The sequence below is a fragment of the Sus scrofa genome, chromosome 15 (genome assembly GCF_054392235.1).
Source record: "Sus scrofa isolate SSC_HxYL_T2T_F1_AM1 chromosome 15, Sscrofa_HxYL_maternal_Yorkshire_Landrace_v2.0, whole genome shotgun sequence".
Classification (NCBI taxonomy): Eukaryota; Metazoa; Chordata; class Mammalia; order Artiodactyla; family Suidae; genus Sus; species Sus scrofa.
This window is the reverse complement of record NC_139397.1, coordinates 58810536-58824249: the sequence shown is the minus strand read 5'-3', so window position 1 is coordinate 58824249 and position 13714 is coordinate 58810536. Positions and strand designations below refer to the sequence as shown.

General features: G+C 39.3%; 1 protein-coding gene and 1 long non-coding RNA gene across 5 annotated transcripts in view; one reads left to right on the top strand and one right to left on the bottom strand.

Moving 5' to 3' along the window:
• WWC2 (WW and C2 domain containing 2) overlaps positions 1-13714 on the bottom strand; it is a 186933-nt gene that overhangs the window by 134448 nt on the left and 38771 nt on the right. The window lies entirely within an intron of this gene.
• Positions 6462-12991, top strand: LOC146395863 (uncharacterized). Of its 3 annotated transcripts, none has more exons than XR_014830454.1 (3): positions 6462-9225; positions 9512-10481; positions 10766-12991. It is a non-coding gene; the product is annotated as an uncharacterized LOC146395863 (long non-coding RNA). The 3 variants fall into 3 exon arrangements; XR_014830456.1 differs by having other exon boundaries at positions 9512-10565; positions 11776-12037; XR_014830455.1 differs by having other exon boundaries at positions 9512-10565; positions 11237-11674.

Genomic DNA, 13714 nt, shown 5'->3' with positions numbered 1-13714 from the left:
ATAATGGGAACTCTGCTTAATATATTTTTAATTATTAAAGAAGTTAAATAGTTTTTCACTTAAAAATTTTTTTTTAATTTTTATTTTATTTTTTTTTGCCACTCCCACGGCATGCAGAAGTTTCTAGGCCAGGGATTGAACCCAAGGCACAGCAGTGACAACACTGAATCCTTAACCTCTAGGCCACCAGGGAACTCTTTTTTCACTGTTTTTTCTTTCTTTTTTTCTTTCTGGCTTTTTGGGGCCATGCCTGTGGCATATGGAGGTTCTCAGGCTAGAGATCGAATAGGAGTTGTAGCCTCCGGCTAACACCACAGCCACAGCAATGCCAGATCCGAGCCATGTCTGTGATCTACACCACAGCTCACGGCAACGCCGGATCCTTAACCCACTGAGCAAGGCCAGGAATTGAACCTGCCTCCTCATGGATGCTAGTCAGATTCATTTCTGCTAATCCATGAGGGTAACTCCTGCATTTCTTCTTTTTGCAAATCATTTCTTTAACCAAACTGTTGCAAGGCAATCTCCATAAATTTGTCCTTTTACTTACTCTGTTCAGACACATTTAAAAAAACCACAGGATGAAAAGGGTAAGCAGTAAAACTTAAAAATATGTATCTTGATATCCATTCTGCATCAAAACAAAAATATCAAAAAGCAAATCCACAGCATAGGGCAGGATAAACTGAAGAGTCGAAAAAAGAACTTCAACTAATTTGATGCTTTATTTTACCTGTGAGGAAGCCAAAGCCTATGGCGCTTGTCCAAGGTCAGACAGCCCAGACTGGATGACTAGACTACATTTCCCTTGGCCCTTCCATCTAACATTCTTGCTACCACAGCATTATCTCAGCTCAGAGACTGAATCTTTGCAGTACTAGGTAGCTGGTTGTCATGACCACAGTGATTCTACCTCTTTAATAAACAAATATTTCCGCATGAGAAATATTTGTCACACAGCATGAGAAGGCCCCCTTGAGCAGTGTAGTGGATTCCTGTTGCTTCAGCTGCTTAGAACCCCTTCTTTCTGCCTGAAGAAGATGCCGCATCCCCTCTCATGTGGCTACAGTGGGACCACTGTGCCCAACCTCCTGCTTAGCAAGTATGTGACCAGGAAGGGCCAATCATATTCAACTGCCCACAGCAATTGCTATACATATTATGATTTCAAAAATAAAAAAGATGTATGCAAATAAACTATAATTAGAAGATAATATGCAAACAAACATTTTAAAAAATTAGGTCTAAGGATGATTATCTTTAAATTTTTCTTTAATACTGCTGATCTATCATCTTTTCAACAAAGATAAAAGAAAACCTGCTTGCCAGGTATGTTGTAAAATAGCTTGAAAATATATATTGCCCCCAATTTTCTTTATTTAAGTAAAAGTCATTTATATTCACTTATTTTGAGGCAGTTGTGACCCTAAGTGTTTCCTAAATAACATATATTGAGTCCCTAAAACAGTCCTATGAGGAAACAGACAGAGAAACTCACCGCAGGGCTACGCAGTCAGTAGTCCACAGTGCCAAAATTAAAACCATACTCTCAACCACTAGGCCATTCTGCTTCTCAACCGCAGGCCGAGCTAAATTCATTACACTTTCTCTCCATCTGTGGAGACACACTCTGAAAGAAGTGTAAAGAATTCTCTGAGCAGCCTCTCATCAATGGCCATCCTTCCTTGAGCTGTGATTTTTGTCCAATTTTGTTAGGTAAATAAAACCAAATCCAGCCAGTGCTTAGAAATACAAGAAAAGCAGAGTGGCTTCCAGAATGCCCTAGATATTACTGAGGTGACACTTTTTCCCAATATTTAAACATAATGTTTGTTTGTATATTATGTTCTAATTACAATGCAATGTTTACAATGAATAGTGTTCCAAGTGCAATGAACAGTATTAAACAAATCTCGTCCTGTTATAAACAGTTAATATGAAAACAACTGAAATCAGAATAACCTCTTATTAGTAAGGCACAGCATGAATGGGTAATGACACCTGGGATCATACGTTTTCTCTCTATAAAAATTTCAATTAGTCATGGCAGCCACGGCCTTAATTATTACTTTCAAATATTAATTTTAACCTTCAAAAGAATGATTTAGCAATGCTCCAAGATTATGAAATTAAGCCAAGCAGTTTCTTTGCCCCAGTACATTTTAGTACTAATCTCCTAGTAAAACGCTCTCTAAATTTGTAAGTTTTCTTAATTTTTCCACTGAAATTCCAAAACAGGATACTTAATTAAACACTAAAGTTTCATAGTAAATAATTACTATCTATTCAAGTCAAAATGGTCACAATTTACCAAACTAAGTTATCTCTGCAACCACTTCCAACACATACATGTAAACCAGAGGAAAGCTCCCGGATTCAGATTAATGAAATTCCTAAAAACTAAAGTAATGAAGTCAATTAATCAAGTATTAAAAGGAAGCTTAACTTTGTTACTTTTCTAAGTAACTCAAACTAGGGAAATAGATCATTCAGGAAGAGTTCTGAAGATGTGCAGATGGCATGTGTCAACCGTAAGTAAGTGGGTTTACATGGGATTCTGAGGTACAGACACCTGCGAGAGATGCTGGAAAACAGTTTATTATTATTTCCTTCTTTGTGGCTCTGAATCCACTATCTTGATTTCATAATCACTAGCAGTTTGGCCTTTCTGTTAAGGAAGAGTAAACACTAAGAACATAAACCCCATACGAATTCATGCCTTAACTCAAAAAAGGCAAAACTTTCATTACATTTCATCTAATATTCTAGAAATAGAACTTGTTACCTAGAAATGTTTGTATATTGCTAAAAACACATAAAGCTAAAAGAATGATCATCAGATCTACTACTTTGTAGTTCCCAATTATCCAAAGAAGCCCATATATATCTAACATGCTGCGACAGCAAATGAATCTCATCTCTATGGCAACCCTGATCAATTAGTAATGACCTCTCCATGCATGTTTTAGAGAAGGATTCTGAGGCAGCAGAGGTGTGATGGGGATGCAAGTGGAAAGTGCCATGCTTGAGTCGCCTAGACCCATAGTACTAAATACTCAGAGACTGCCAAGTTAATAATAAAACATAATCTAAAAAGAAAATTAGCCTGCAAAAGTGAGGGGCACACTATGAATTTCGAAGCCAAGTAAAAGTGATTTGGGGCAAATGCCGTTACTACATCTTCTATTTGGTGATTCTCTTCCGACAGTGCCGGGGTTAATTTCACTGTCCATTCTTGACAGGAGGTTGGATTTTCTTATACTTCACATTATATTGCTCATTCTGGGAAGAAAATTGCACTTTCTTGGTTTTTACTTTATATATAATTTATGGAAGGAAGTTGAACATTCTTGTGTTTCACTTTACAGGATACCAACAGTAAAACCACCCAGCCCACACCCTAATGCCCTTGGGTAACATTAGCCTGCTGCTGAATGCTGGCCAGAACATACACCACATGGCTCCTTTCCAGGGCTTCTCAGACTGCTGCAGCCAGGGAATGTGCCTGGGGGCAGGGGTATTCAAATCCACAAAACAGGCATGGCATTTCAAATGTTATTTCAGTATTAAAATAGGCACAAATGTGTTATTTAGAAGAACACGAAATTGGCCTGAATCTTTACAAGAAGAAAAGAGATTACCAAAAAATGTTCCCTTTATGGAAAGACCTGCGGAGCATGTGAGCGCATGCACACCCCCCGCCCCAGGGTCAATTTTTGCGTTCAGAATACCTTGGTGGAAAGCTCAGAGAAACACAGTATTGCTCCATTAGTGCCCATAAACTGAGGACTGACTTATAAAATATAACAGTTATCTTGACTTTAAGAGGGGAGTGGGGCAGCAAGCTGATCCTGTTAACAACTTGGCTTCTGACAAAAAAAGTACATTTGGACAGAAAAAGTTTATTTGTTACAGTTATATCTGCACCATCATCACATTAATAATAGCAATACTGAATATTTGAGCATTTCCAGGCAATATGACCCCAGAACCTGGGGGGTGTCACCCCTCCACTGCTTGCCAAGAATATTCTGACTAGTAGAGGGCCTTTGAATACTGTATTATGGCTCCTCTGTCCAGAATGTCCTTCTCTCAAATATTTCCCTGGCTCAGGCCCTTACTTTCCTACCACTTTTCTAAAATAGCACCCCACCCCATCAAGACTGCAATGGTTCTTCAACTGCCTTACCTTTCTGTATTTCTTCTTCACAGCACACAGACCTTGTGCTGTGCATTTCTCTGTTTACTTCTCAAGCATGTCCCTCCAGCGTATACTCCATGAAGGTAGTACCTGTTTCTGTTATGCTTTTCACACATTATCAAAACCTACAAACAGTGCCTGGCATACAGCAGGAGAATTAAATATTTGTGAAATGAATGACTATTAGACTGTACCTATTTATTCAAAAATATACCGTATGAGACATGAAGCTATCAGACTTGTACACCTACATAAGGACACACTCCGCGCAGTACAGAAAGTAGTACTCCCAAGGTCTCCACAGCAACACCACAAACTGCCTTATTTTGGCAATACATACCACAGTTGCTGCCCACAGAAATGCCAAATACTTTGAAATAAGCCTGTGGTGGTACAAACGGAAGCCCAGTCACTCTGGTGAAAACTTTTTTTTAAAAACTGGCACCCACTAGAAGGTAGCAGAGAAACCTCTTCAGGCACAGAGGATGGCCTATTTGTCCCCCAGAGTGGTGGTGAGATTGTACAGCTGAACTGTGTCCTTCCAAAGTTCAAACATTAGGAGTTCCCATCATAGCGCAGTGGAAATGAATCCGACTAGGAACCATGAGGTTGCGGGTTCGATCCCTGGTCTTGCTTAGTGTGTTGAGGATCCAGCGTTGCCGTGAGCTGTGGTGTATGTCACAGACACAGCTTGGATCTGCTGTGGCTGTGGCTGTGGCATAGGCTGGTGGCAACAGCTCTGATTAAACCCTTAGCCTGGGAATCTCCATATGCCACGGGTGTGGTCCTAAAATGAAAAAAAGACAAAAGACAAAACAAAGTTCTAACAGTAGAGCCCTAACCGTCCATGTGACTGTATTAGGAGATGGAGTCTTTAGGAGTTAAGGTTAAAAAGAGGTCATAAGGGTGGGGCCCTAATCTGACAGGACTGGTGGCCTTCTAAAAAAAGGAAGAGAGGAGTTCTCATGTAGTGCAGCTGAAACGAATCCAACTAGGAACCACAAGGCTGCAGGTTCAATCCCTGGCCTCACTCAGTGGGTTAAGGATCTGGCATTGCCGTGAGCTGTAGTGTAGGTTGCAGACACGGCTCGGATCGGATCCCACGTTGCTGTGGCTGTGGTGTAGGCTGGCCAATACAGCACTGATTAGACCCCTAGCCTGGGAACCTCCATATGCCTCAGGTGCGGCCTTAAAAAAAGACAAAAAGACAAAAAAAAAAAAAAGAAAAAGAAAAAAGAAAAGAAAAGGAAGAGAGAAATCCTTGTCCCTCCTTGCACTCTGATGGAGAAAAGCCATGTGAGGACACTGTGAGAAGGGCGTCACCTACCCGTGACACCAGCACCTTGGGTGGTCTTGGACTTCTAACCTCTAGAGCTACTGGCATTTTCTTATGGCAGCATGAAATGCTTAACACGTAAACACGGTGGGAGTCAGACAATCCTCATCAGCCTTGAAACCCTTCAAAACCCACACCTCTTCCCCTGCTAAATCCTCCCCACGTGGTTCCCCACAAACCTGTCTCATTCACATGAGGGGCTGTGCTGGTTGGGGATCCCCCATTGCAATAACAGAGGTCAGCAGTTCTGGAAAGGTTTTGTTTCTATCTCTATCTTTCTGAGCTTCAGTGCGTGTAAATAGGGGGATTTCAATAATACACCTCACAGGGTTTTGTGAAAATTATATTAACTTATGATAAATGTTTAGAGCAGTATGTCACACAGAGTAAATGCCATATAACATTGCTACTGTTATTAGGGGTAGCATCATCTGATTTTACTCCCAAAAAACACTATGCAGTGTGTACAACCAGTACCCACATTTCAGGAAACTGAAGCCGACCAAGGTCACACAGTTGTGAGTGGAAGAGCCAAGATCGAAAGCTGGCAGTCTGACTCCAGGATCCAGGCTCTAAACTCAGCGACTGGCCCAGAGTGAAAACTCTGGGAAGGTTATTGCTTTTATTATTAATGTCACACTATAATATTAGTAAAGAAAACAAAAAGTGGGCATAAATCAAGAAAGTCATTTATTTTTCCTTTCCAATGCTGTTTTTATAAGGTCTCATCAATCATTTTATCTGAGTAAAACTATAATTCTATCTGCTTATTAAAAAGAATACATCTTCATGTAAACTAAAAATAGCCACTATCCCAATATATTCCTGAAAGTATTGAAAAGTTCTAAGGAAACAGTTCACATTTATGACTTCTAGGTGAGTCAATCCCTTCCACTAATAACAATGAAGCAAGTCTGTTTTAGTCTTTTTTTTTTTTTTTTTGCTTTTTTGCTTTTTTGCTTTTTAGGGCCGAACCCTTGATGTATGGAAGTTCCCTGGCTAGGGGTGGAATCAGAGCTACATCTGCCAACGGACGCCAAAGCCACAGCAATGTGGGATCCAAGCCACACCTGTGACCTACACCACAGCTCACAGCAACACCAGATCCTTAACCCTCTGAGTGAGGCCAAGGATCGAACTGGCATCCTCATGGATCCTAGTGGGATTTGATTCCACTGCACCACATTAGGAACTCCTGGTCTTTCTATTGGCAGCGCTTGACCACTCTCCCTTCCAAGCAGTGATCTCAGTCAGATCCTGTTTAGGAAAGAATCACTGCAGTAACTGTCTGCTGAATACACATTACTTTCAAGCACACATGCAACAGTCACCAAAATGGTAATGTACATATACATTCTCTGACCCCAATTCAGTTACAACAGAAATCAAAATCAATGACAAATCTTAGTTATGGGTAAAAAAATATGATGAAATAGCTAAAGATTACAAAATGTGTAAAACTGAATGATAAAGAAAACCCTACAGGTAAAAACATAAGAAACTCAAGTAAAGCTAGAGGTAGTTAGATTTACTATGTAGTAAGTGCAATTTTTTAAAGAGAAAAGACCAAAATTTTAAGCATCTCTTTTAAGTTTGAAAAAAAAATCAGTAAAATTAACCCAAAGTAGAATGGAGATAGTAAGTGCAGAAAATAATGAAACAGAAGGAAAATGATAAAGAGGATGAATAATGTCAATGTCAAAACTCATTTCTTTGAAAAAAGTAAAACTGACTAGTCTCTTACAAAAACAGAAAAAGGAAAATACAAATAGGTAACAGCAGAAGTGAAGAGGAGACCTAACAATAGATACTACTACTTAGATTAAACATATAAATTTCTTATGAATCACTTTGTGCTAACAGATTTGGACATTTGGATGAAACTGCAAATTTTTGAAAAGTGAGTCTCAAATGAACTGAATCAAAAAGAAATAAATAGAAAACCTAAACTTTTTCACAAGAAACTATATCAGCAGTTAAAATGTTATGCCAACATGATTTTACAGGTTTGTTCAACCAATAAAGTCAAGAATGAACAAAGGCTGATATTGAATCAATTATTTAATAGTACAGAAAAAGGAGGCATGTTCCTCAACTCATTTTATCATGGTACAAAACCTCAATGTCAAAATTTGACAAGGAAAGAATGAGGAAGGACAACTGTAGGTCAAATTCACTTAATGACACAGACATAAAACAAAACAATAGAAAATTTAATTGGCATCAAGACATACATGCTAAAAAGAATTTTTTTTGGTTTTTTTGTTTGTTTGTTTTTTTTGTTTTTGCTTTTTTGGGCCCCACTCATGGCACATGTAAGTTCTCAGGCTAGGGGTCAAACCGGAGCTGCAGCTGCTGGCCTACACCACAGCCACAGCAACAATGTGGGATCCAAGCCACATCTGCAACCGAGCTGCATCTGTGACAGAGCGCATCTGCCATGACAAAACAGCTCACAGGGATCAAACCCACATTCTCATGGGTACTAGTTGGACTCCCTGTGCACCATGATAGGAACTCCTCATGCTAAAATAGTTTAACATCTCTGAAATCAAAATACATTTTGCAGTCTAAGACACTTTATAATCATCATTTGCCATTTTAAAAAATTAATATCTTTGAAAGGGATTCATGCTACAGAAATGGCATTTTAAATTTGAAAAACAAGTACTGGCAAATCAAATTCTGAAAGCAGTAATAAGAATAAGGATAATTCATAACCAGCTTGGGTTTACTTCCGGAATGCAAGGTTGGTTTAACATTAAAATATCAATTAATGTATTTAATGTAACTTGTGCATTCACAGAAGAAAACTTAGCTCAAAAGAACAGAAACCCTTTTGATAAAACTCAACATCATTAAAAAAAAAAGAAAAGAAAACTCTTAGCATGCTAGGAATAGAAGGGAACTTCCTTAACCGGATAAAGGGTGTCCACAAAATACCTATTTACATTGAAAGCATTTCCTGTCGGATTTAGAACAAAACAAAGATGCCCATTATTACTACTTCAATTCAACACTGTATTGTAAATCCAAGGTAGTACTGAATGGCAGGAAAAAGACATAAAAGGATTAAGGATAAGCAAGGAAGAACAAAAGTGTCATTATTTGCAAATGTTATCATTGTCCTCATATAAATAATCTAGGAAACTTTCCCTACCAAATATTTAGATTCATTATAAAACTATAATATTTAAGACAATGTGATAATGGCAAAATAACTGAATAAATAGGTCAAAGGAACTAAAGAGCAACAAATAAGCCCAAAATAAACCCAAAATATCACCCCACAAAAATTGAAATGTGATATAGACAAACTTGTCGAAGAGGCACGACTGCTCAGTGGGAAAAGTTAGATTTTTTCACTATAGTGCTGTGGTGACAAGTTAGACATGTAGGGAAAACATGAAATTGGTCTCATTCCATACCCCATACTCAAAAACCAAGGCCTACTGATTTAAAGATCCAAATGTGAAAGGCAAATCTCTAAAACTTTGCAAAGATAACAGAGTACAATACTTTATGATCTCAGGATACAGGATAGTTTTCTTGACCAAGAAATAAATTCACAATCATAAATGAGAAGATGGACAGATCTGACTATTAACTTAAAAACAGCCATTCATCAAAAACTTTAGGAGTTCCCGTTGTGGTGCAGTGGTTAACGAATCTGACTAGGAACCATGAGGTTGCAGGTTCGATCCCTGGCCTTGCTCAATGGGTTAAGGATCCGGCGTTGCCGTGAGCTGTGGTGTAGGTCGCAGATGCGGCTCAGATCCCACATTGCTCTGGCTCTGGCGTAGGCCAGGACTACAGTTCCAATTAGACCCCTAGCCTGGCAACCTCCATATGCCGCTGGAGCGGCCCTAGAAAAGGCAAAAAGACCAAAAATAAAAAATAAAAACAAACAAAAAACTTCAGGAAGGAGTTCAAGTTGTGGCACAGTGGAAACGAATCTGACTAGTATCCATGAGGACGTGAGTTTGATCCCTGGCCTCGCTCAGGGGGTTAAGGATCCGTCATTGCCACAAACTGTGGTGTAGGTCGCAGACGTGGCTCATACCTGGTGTTGCTCTGGCTGTGGTGTAAGCTGGCAGCTGTAGGTCCAATTTGACCCCTAGACTGGGAACCTCCATATGCTGCAGGTACAGCCCTAAAAAGAAGAAAGGAAGGAAGGAAGGAAGGACGGAAGGAAGGAAGGAAAAGAAAGAAAGGTAGGAAGGAAGAGAAAGAAAGAAAAAGAGAGAGAGAGAGAGAAAGAAAGAAAGAAAGAAAGAAAAAGAAAGAAAGAAAGAAAGAAAGGAAGGAAGGAAGGAAGGAAGGAAGGAAGGAAAGAAAGAAAGAAAGAAAGAAAGAAAGAAAGAAAGAAAGAAAGAAAAGAAAGAAAAGAAAGAAAGAAAGAAAAGAAAGAAAAGGAAGAAAGAGAAAGAAAGAAAGAAAGAAAGAAAGAAAGAAAGAAAGAAAAGAAAGAAAGAAAGAAGAAAAAAACTTCAGGAAGAGAGAGCAAAAAGTCACAAATTAGGAGAATATATTTACAGTGCCTATTGCTTACAAAAATTTTTTTCTAAAATATATAAGAAACTCTTAAGAATCAATTAAAAAGCCCAGCAAACCAACAGGAAAATGAACAACCAAAAAACAAAACAAAACAAAACAAAACAAAAAACTCCACCTAAGAATGTTAAAGAAAAGGTAAACGTATGGCCTCTAGATATATGAAAATATGCTCAATTTCACCGATAATTAGCGAAATAAAGAACTACAACCACATTGAGCACATTGAAAATATGCTCAATTTCACTGATAATTAGAGAAATAAAGAATTACAACCACATTGAGTTACTAGGATCAAACCCACTCAAATGTAAAAACTTTAGAATTTAGACAACTTCCAAGTATTACCAAGAATGTGTAGAACTGGGAGCTCTTAATTACTGCTGGAGAGTATAAATTTTTTTTTGGTTTTTTTTTTTTTTTTTGCTATTTCTTGGGCCACTCCCGTGGCATGTGGAGGTTCCCAAGCTAGGGGTCTAATCGGAGCTGTAGTCTCTGGCCTACGCCAGAGCCACAGCAACGCGGGATCCGAGCCGCGTCTGCAACCTACACCACAGCTCACGGCAACGCCGGATCGTTAACCCACTGAGGAAGGGCAGGGCAGGGACCGAACCCGCAACCTCATGGTTCCTAGTCGGATTCGTTAACCACTGCGCCACGACGGGAACTCCCAGGAGAGTATAAATTTTTGACAAAAAAAAAAGGGTCTTTTGAAAAGTTGGCTTTACCTAGTAAAGTTGTGCATGCAACCATACAACCCAACAAATCCCCTCCTAGATACACACTCTGGAGACTCTGCTCCTGCATACATGCCTGAGAAGATATATAAAAAGTGCTTAGAGCAGAATTGTTTATAATAGAGAAAAACTGGCTAAAAATCCAATGACCATCTGTTATACAAATACAATGTAAGACTACAGAATAGTAATTATGAGTCCCAGTCATCAACATGGATAAATTCTAAATTTTAGTTGTGTATTGGTTTTAATGTAATATATTCTTTTTGCTGTAAGCTACTTTTTAAAAAATTTTGTCATTTTTGGCCCCGCCTGCAGCACGTGGAAGTTCCTTGGCTGGGTATCAAACCCAAGCCACAGCAGTGGACTGAGCCACTGCAGTAACAATGTCAGATACTTAACTGCTAGGCTACCAGGAAACTCCCTCCAAGCTATTTTTTAAATTAATACATAGTAAAATTGATATTTTGCAGAGTGTACAGTTTGTGAAATTCAGCAAATGTATAGATTTGAGTTAGCACTACCATAATCAGAATACAGGACAATCCCATCACACCCCAAAACTCCCTCATTCTGCCCCTTTGTAGTCACATACTCCTCCTCCCACATCCTCAGACTGTGGTAAACACTAATCTGTTCTCCAGCACTATAAATTTATATTTTGAAGAATGTCACATAAATGGAATTACATAGTATGCAACCCTCTGAGACACAAGTCTTTCACTAAGCATAATGCTGCTGAGCTTCATCCAAGCTTTTGTCATTTTTCTCTGCTGAGCAGTATTCCACTGGATGTAAGTGCCACAATCTGTTTATCCACTCACCCACTGAAGGACATCTGGGTTGTTTCCAGTTAGGGGGGATTATGACTGGAAGTGGTATAAACATTTGTGCATAAGTTTTGGTGTGAATTAATTTTTTACTTTTCTAGAAAAAATATTAAGCAGGGTTATAAGGTTTTACGGTGTGTGTGTAACATCATAAGAAACTGGCCATCTCTCTTCCAGAGTAGCTATCCCATTTCACCTTCCATCAGCAATGTATAAGAGTTCCAGTTACTTCACATTCTTGCCAGCCCTTGGTGTTACAGATGTTCAATTGTTTCAATACTGTTTGTTGAAAAAAAGCATCCTTTGCAGTTGAGCCTTTTTTCAAAAATCAATTGTCCATATTTGTGTGGATCTATCTCTGGAGACTCTGTCATGTTCCACTGATCTATATGTTCATCCTTTAAAACACCATACTGTCTTAAGGACTTAGTGGTTCATTTTATGTGTCAACTTGGCTAAGCCACAATACCCAGATCTTTGGGCAAACATGAGTCTAAATGTTGCTGTAGAAGTACTTTCTGGAAGAGATTAACATTTAAATTAGTAGATTCTGAGTAAAGTAGACTACCCTCCACAGGGTGGGTGGGTCTCTTCTAATCAGTTGAAGGCCTTGAAGAAAAAGACTGAGGTTCCCTGAGGAGGAGGAAATCCTGTCTGTATACTGCTTTCAGAATCAAACTGCAGCATCAATTCTTCCCTGGTGCCCTGCCCTGAAGATTTTAGACTTACCAGCCCCCACAATTATTCAAGCCAGTTCCATAAATATAACTCCTATTGGTTCTGTTTTTTTAGAGAACCTTGACTAACACAACTACTACAGCTTCACAATAAGTCTTGCAGCTGGACAGTGTGATTCCTCCAACTTTATCCTTTTCTCTTTTCTAGCTCATTTCCCTTTCCATGTAAATCAGCTTGTCAATATCTACCAAAAATCCTGCTGAGATTTCTATTGGAACTGAGTTAAATGAGTATGGAAAAAAAGTGACATCTTTACTATATTTAGTATTCCAATCTCTGAATATATCTCCCCATTTATCTAGGTATTCCTTGATTTCTTTCCTTGGCATTTTAGGCATTCTAAAGATTATAGTTTTGTGTAGGAGTTCTTTTGTGGTGAAGCAGATTAAGGATCCAGTGTTGTCACTGCAGCAGCTTGGGTCACTGCCTTGGTGCGGGTTCAATCCCTGGCCTGGGGAATTTCCAAACTGCCACATGCCATGGGTATGACCATCCCCTCCCCCCAAAAAAGATTATAGCTTTGTGTACTTTGGGTTTTATCTAAGTATTTCAGTTTTTGAACCTACACTGTAGTGGTGTTATTTTTTTATTTTTATTTTTTTTGTCTTTTTGTCTTTTTATCTTTTTGCCTTTTCTAGGGCTGCTCCCTCGGCATATGGAGGTTCCCAGGCTAGGGGTTGAATCGGAGCTGTAGCCGCTGTCCTACACCAGGGCCACAGCAATGCTGGATCCGAGCCACGTCTCCGGCCTACATCACAGCTCATGGCAACGGTGGATCCTTAACCCACTGAGCAAGGCCAGGGATCGAACCCACAACCTCATGGTTCCTAGTCAGATTCGTTAACCACTGCGCCACCACGGGAACTACAGTGGTGTTATTTTAATTTTAGTTTCCAATTATCCATTGCAAGCTTATACAAATACTGCTTTAATTTATGTACATACCATACCCTCAAGCAGGCGGAGCCTAACTTCCTAGTCCTAGAGTGTGGGCTTCTACATGGTGAATTCTTTCTCAAGAGGACAGTATGGAAAGAAGGAAGGAAAAGAAACTTTACAGTAAAAACAAAATAAAAAAACCTAACAGACACAACCTCAGCCAACATGCACAGTGATGAGCCTTACAGAAAGACCTGTGGTAATGGTGGGAGACGACAGGTGAGGGGGCCAATGACACATCAGGTCAGCTGAAAGTGTGATTTCAGTTGGAGACTACATCTCTTCAGTTTCACCTGCATTCTCTGTGTTCCTAGAAAAAGTGCTCTCAAACCCCAGCAGGCATGCTGTAAATATCAGCAGGTATTGATAAGATGCCTAT